General features: G+C 29.1%; 1 protein-coding gene across 8 annotated transcripts in view; it reads right to left on the reverse strand.

The window, feature by feature from the left end:
* LOC119610549 overlaps positions 1-5,714 on the reverse strand; it is a 332,175-nt gene extending 326,461 nt beyond the window's left edge. For 3 of the 8 annotated variants that reach the window (XM_037965859.1, XM_037965851.1, XM_037965826.1), the window contains exon 1: positions 5,267-5,714. The gene's annotated coding sequence lies outside the window, so the exon portion shown is untranslated. Of the gene's footprint in view, positions 1-4,678; positions 4,766-5,222 lie in introns of all 8 variants that reach the window. The other 5 variants (XM_037965897.1, XM_037965875.1, XM_037965834.1 and 2 more) reach the window with 4 other exon arrangements.
* Positions 5,715-6,000: the final 286 nt, after the last annotated feature.

Genomic DNA, 6,000 nt, shown 5'->3' on the forward strand with positions numbered 1-6,000 from the left:
AATTTTATGAGTATCGGTTCATAATTGACGCTCACGGTTTAAGAATTGAAATAAAATATTTGTTTTTTTTTTTTTTAATTAATATTTTGTTAGTTCAAAAGAGCTCGGGCAATAATTGACTTAAGCCATATTCCAAATATCACGCTGATGTTTATAGGGGAGCATTAATATTACGGCATACGGTTTGATGGTGGGTATATGAGATTCGGCACAGCCGAATATAACACTCTTACTTGTTTTTTCTTTAATTTTTCCAAAAAATTCTTACTTCGTTCATAAATGTTTTCCCGTCCCTGTGACAAGATAATAAATTCAAAATATCAAACACAAATACTATACATACGTTGTTGTTTCCAGTGGTTTACTGTTAGTTATAAACAAGGCAAGGATTTTCATGCACTAAAAAATTAATAATATGCGCTATAAAATGAGGATATATGCACTAAAAATGTGAAAAATATGCACCAAAAAATATTTCCTTATGAATTTTTTAATAAAATTGCAGTTGCTATCACTAATTTTTATTTTATCCTATTTAAGTATAGATATTTAGAACTTAAGTTTTTGACAAAAAAATATAAAAGTAGGCTTTTGATGACAGAGCTACCAATTTAACGGACCCACGATCTCGAGATTGACAATAATTATAAATCCGATCACATGACACCTCACACCAATTACGAGTATATTTAAAATATACTGAATTTTTACTTTAATTATATTTTAACAATTTTTTTATGAAAAATGGGTCAAAAATGGTTCGATCCCCATGAAATTTACTGAATGGATGTATTTAAGTAAATTATATTTATCCTGAAATTTATGGTGTGGTAATTTTTTTAATTGAATTATGGTCTTTAAAGGCATTGTCTGAAGGATATTTTGTATGGGGCTAGGGAGAGAGATGTGTGTGTTAAATTTCGTCAAGTTATCAGTTTATATGGACACACAGATGGACAGTCTCAGAAAGTGATTCTGAGCCAATACTTTAAGGTGGGTATCAACACAAACGCATAATACCCTCTCCATTATTGTAGTTTAGATTAAAAAAAAATAAAATAACCAAAACTCTGTAAAATTTAATATTATATGTAGTTTCAGAGATGTAACCTAGTATTTTTTTGTTAGAATTTTTTAAAATAAATATCAAAAAATTTAGAATATGTATGTAAATATCAAATTTATATTAAAAACATACATACATATATACTATATATGCCAATCGGGACTGGCATTTACAAATCCCGGGATTCGGGATTTTGAAAATTGCAATCCCGGGATATTTCGGGATCCCGGGATTTTTCGGGATTACATGAATTTAATTATTTTATATATGAAAAACTTCAAATCATCATGTTTGTAAAGAAAGTGTTTAAGTTTATTGAAATTTAGAAGACAGAAGATGTATTTAAATTAAAACAATCTAATTAATTATACTTTTTAAAAAAACTTTCAGAATTTTATAATTTCGGATACTTTTTAACTCCATAATTCCTAAATAAAAATAAATATCAAGTTCCGAATTGGACGTAAGTACATTTTAAAACCTCATACTGTTCCATGCGAACTAACAGAGCCCAATTCAGAAAATTTTCTTGGAAAAATATTTGGAATTTTACATAAATATGTAAGTATATGTTAGTTTTAGAACATAACTTGTATTTATTGAAAATTTTATGTACATTCAGAACAAGCTAATTTACCTTTACCGGTATTACTCAGATTTGTAGAAAGTTTGAAATCCAAAATCTTCTTGTATTAAAAAATAAAGTTTGTATTCGACTGTGCTAAAATTAATTATCCACCAACAATATATTGTAATGTATTGATACTAATTTTTTCGGAGTTCCTATTAGGTCTTCTTGCTCAATTTTCGTCTAAATTTGCAGCTCTAATAGAATGTGTCTTTTAACTCGTGTTTCCAACTTACCGACACAGAATGTGTATACTTTTTGGGTCTATTACCAACATTCCGATGTGTTAAAAACGAAATTAATAAATCAATTTATATGTGCATGGAATCATTCCACTTAAAAAAAAAATAAAACGCTAAAATATGTATAAAACTAGCTGAGCTGAATTTTGTTTTGCATAAATCAGAAATAAAATTAAATCGTAATTTGCAAATTTATGAAAATCATGGCTCAAAACAGAAAATAAAAATTTTTATTGAAGCAAATCCCGGGATTTATGATATCCCGGGTTTCGGGATATCATAATCTCGAAAAAATTCCGGGATTTATTTTGCAAATCCCGGGATTCGGGATTTACTAATCCCGAAAAATCCCGGGATTTTCGGGATTGGCATCCCTAATATATACCCTCACGAAGGTGAAGGGTATTAAAATTGTGACACACTACGATACAAACATTGAATTAGACAAATGGTATCGCTTTTATTTCTACAACCAGTTTTGAGGAACATTGTTTGTTTCATTAGAATTTCTTAGAAGTTATTCGACGGTAGTTATACACTAGTTCATTGGAAACAATACTATTTAACATAATTTCTTTATACATACTAGGGTGATCGACTCGGTTTTTCAACCGGTTTTAAAACCCGTTTTTTCTTCTTTACCAGTGTCTTTTTTTTCTAAATGTTGATTTTTCGAATATCGAATAACCCGCGTTTTTTACTTTTTAAAAACCGGTTTCGAATACTTTTATTTGTATTGTATTCAAAGATTACTTAAATGAAATTTTGAAGTAAATAATAATACAGCCCGTGTAAATTTTAAAAATATTGGAGTCCATTAACTAGAGTATAGTTTTCTAACACACCTTTGGTTCAACTTTTTTGATTTTCCTAATTAATAAACAAATTTAAAATTTATTGGAATAAATTCATATTTGATAAAATTTTATCAATCTTGAGATTATATTCCAATAAAAACAAGTAAGAAAGTATAGTCGGGCGTGGCCGACCATATGATACCCTACACCAGTTATGAATATTAAATGTGATTTATTTTTCATAATAAAGCATTTATCTTCAATATTCCCTTGTTCCGATACATTTAAGCAATTTATGGATGAAAAACTAATTTTCTGAAAGAGGCTTTATATGGGGGCTAGGTGCAAATATGGACCAAGCCCGATTTTGTGAATATATTTATATTTACATAATATTTTATTGTGCTGAATTTCATCGCGATATTTGTGTTTATAAGTTAATTTGGGACATTCAAGTAATTTTCTGAAGGGGACTTTATGAAATTTGGCAGGGTCATCAAGACTTCCAATCATCCAATTATCTTGAAAATTGCGACCTGTACCTTGCGCACAAGGTTTACATGGACAGCCAGCCAGACGGACGGACATAGCTTAATCGACTCAGAAAACGATTCTAAGCCGATTGGTATACTTTAAGGTGGGTATAGGACGAATATTTTTGTATGCTACAAACATCAGCACAAACCCAATATACCCTCCCCACTAAAGTGGTGTAGGGTATAATAATTAATTTGCGGCTAAAATATTATTGATGTGTGATGAAAATTGTCCAAACGTTGATTTTAGAATAAGCTAGGATTACAAAATGTCCCACTTTTTTAATTTTTTTTACATTAAAGAAATAATGTAAATCAGACGACCATATCTAAATTTATAATATTTTAAACTGTTAAAAATCAGTTCGTGCCATCAAATTTAAGCATAAACGTTATTTTTTCAAAATAAAATAGATTTTGTTATTTATAATAAAAAGCCGGTTAACCAGTTTTTTCTGAATTTGAAAAATATCAACTGGTTTTTTTCAAATGTCAACTATTCGAAAACCTGGTTTTGGAAAATGTCGAATAATCGATCACCCTAATACATATATATCGGCACCTGAAATGCAAAAAGGCTTAACAACCAAAACAAATGAAAATCGACTTTATGATTGAAAATGGTCCACTACATCGAAATATGTACATGTTATTGCAAATTTTTAGAACCCTATTGTCAAAAATACCGACTTTATAGGAATGAAATTCAAAAGAGCGTAACAACAAATTAGTCAGTTCCAAAAATAAGAAAGTCCTAATAAAAAGCAACATAATAGACAATGTCTGGCGGTACCGTATATACAGTATACGGATGGGATACAGTACTTGTAAGAAAATGTAGTTTTAGTAACAAAAATAGCATTAATTTTATTTAGTTTTTCATCTCTCCTAAAAAATGTAAATGTAAAATGCATTTCAGGTGACGATATGTACATTAGATTAATGACTTTTTTGGCCGGCAAAATACCATAGCACTGCCTTATAGCTAATACTGTCCTGATAATATAAGGCTATTTTTTAATTCGGTCAAAAAACTTCCCGCACCGTAAGCAATTTCTAAAATGCTCACAATGCTTCACGCTCTACAAGCTCTTGCTATAGTATTTTTGATATTTGAGTCGTAGAATCTAGTGGCATACTCCGTTTTGAAAAGTTGGTTAAAAATCGGGAGATATTGCGTTTTAAAGTATGAACTTTTATTTTTTAAAATTTGAAAAAAGTTTTCACATACGAACTAATTACGAAAAACTAAATATATATGCATGATAATTCAAATGGACTCTAGTTTCATGTATTTATTTACTTTTATATGCGTGTGAGTTTTGTTTTTTAAATTTAAATAATCAAAAATCACCTCAGAAACAGTTTAAACTTTAAAATGCAATATCTCCCGATTTGGAATTACGAACTTATGTACATTTGAACCTTTTCACGATAAAAAATATCGCAATGTTGGGAAAGGACTGCGGAAACTTTTAAAATCATCGAAAGAGGAACTGAAAGCGGGAAAATTGTATATGAATGTTACAACAACTAAAAAGGCAGACAATTTAGTCGGTCATGGCCGACCATATGATACCCTACACCAGTTAGTGTTATTAAGTAATATGTTATTATACAAAATAACGATCTCATTGTTTATCACTAATATTTATTGACTACAAGGTGATTTTGGTAAAGATACATACATATATATTTAACAGAATTATGAGCTCTAAATCCATATTAATGAGGTCCAATTCTATTTAAGATAGGTGATTTAAACCAATAGGGTTCGTCCTTAGGCCAAAAGTATTGCGTGTACCAAATTTTATCGAATTGTCTTTAAAATTGCGACCTGCACATTGATTACAAGGTTTACATGGACGGACTGACGGAGAAAAAATAATTACAATCATAACACAAACGTATAGTACCCTCCCCACTGTAGAGGTGTAGGATATAAAAAATTACCAAATTTTATATGATTTTTATATGAACTACGATTTTTTTTTAACTATTTTCATTAAGTTTTATCCTCCAAGTAGTTAAATTGCTGTTAGTTTAAATATCCATTGATGTGTAAGCTAAATATCCATATGTTTAATACGGGTTGATGTACTTTATATTTGGATGCTGTATTCCAAATCAGTTACAACTTTTATTCGTTCTTAATTTTTGTATAGGCGTATCATTTAATAAGGAACTTATTGGCACATTTTACGATTATAAAATCATTACACTAAGCACTTTATAATGAATTCTATGTATTCAATTAATTTCATTTGATATGAACGACATATATATATGTATGTATAAATGCTTTTAGCATTAACATTTTTTATTTATTTATTTATTTTTTTGCTTTTTAACACTTTTTGTATTCCAAACAAAATAGTAGATTCTCGCACACTTTAAATTATTCGAATTCCGATAGCAAACTTCTTTGGTCCGAGTACAATGTATATCTGCTTATATCTAGTTAAATGCAAAACAGTCAGGGTAAATCTAGGTTTTTTCAAATTTATATTGCTGTTAAAAATCGTATAGAAGAGAACAACTAAATGCGCAAAACCCTCAGAAGGGAAGAAAGAGTATTGATTTTTTGTAACATGCGAGATATTTCCTTATTCAATAACATTTCAAGAGTATAAACATGCGCAGAATTTATATGTATATTCGAAAAAATATTACATAGGTATATTCTTTAAATATCAAAACATAATTTGTATCGCTCATATACTACAAGACT

The sequence above is a fragment of the Lucilia sericata genome, unplaced genomic scaffold (assembly GCF_015586225.1).
Source record: "Lucilia sericata isolate MDLA Ls3-8-SP2 unplaced genomic scaffold, ASM1558622v1 Contig000028F_arrow, whole genome shotgun sequence".
Lineage (NCBI taxonomy): Eukaryota > Metazoa > Arthropoda > Insecta > Diptera > Calliphoridae > Lucilia > Lucilia sericata.